This window comes from Eimeria mitis, genomic scaffold (genome assembly GCF_000499745.2).
Source record: "Eimeria mitis Houghton genomic scaffold, Emh_scaff1021, whole genome shotgun sequence".
NCBI lineage: Eukaryota > Apicomplexa > Conoidasida > Eucoccidiorida > Eimeriidae > Eimeria > Eimeria mitis.
Genome location: NW_013567135.1, coordinates 9,369 through 9,688, shown reverse-complemented (window position 1 = coordinate 9,688; position 320 = coordinate 9,369). Strand labels below are relative to the sequence as shown.

Genomic DNA, 320 nt, shown 5'->3' with positions numbered 1-320 from the left:
CTCGGCCGCAGCTAGATACGTGGCAACAGTTGCTGCTGCTTGTGTCTATCATGCTGCAGCAGCAGCAGCAACAGCAGCAGCAGCAGAAGATATTAACATGCCTCAACTGCTATAAGCAGCTCCCTAGCTAGCTGACGGCTAGCTAACTAGATAGTCAGCCGTCTGTAGCTAGCTGTAGCTAGCTGTGGCTATCTGTAGCTAGCTGTGTCTATCTGTAGCTATCTGCGGCTATCTGGATCCGTAGCTAGCTGCAGCTATCTGTGGCTAGCTGTGGCTATCTGTGGCTAGCTGCAGCTAGCTGCAGCTAGCTGCAGCTATCC

At 52.8% G+C, this 320-nt stretch overlaps 1 protein-coding gene across 1 annotated transcript in view; it reads right to left on the bottom strand.

The window, feature by feature from the left end:
• Window positions 1–320, bottom strand: part of EMH_0027710 (protein kinase (incomplete catalytic triad), putative) — a gene marked incomplete at both ends in the record, with an annotated part of 13,546 nt that overhangs the window by 5,526 nt on the left and 7,700 nt on the right. The gene's annotated exons all lie outside the window — the stretch shown is intronic.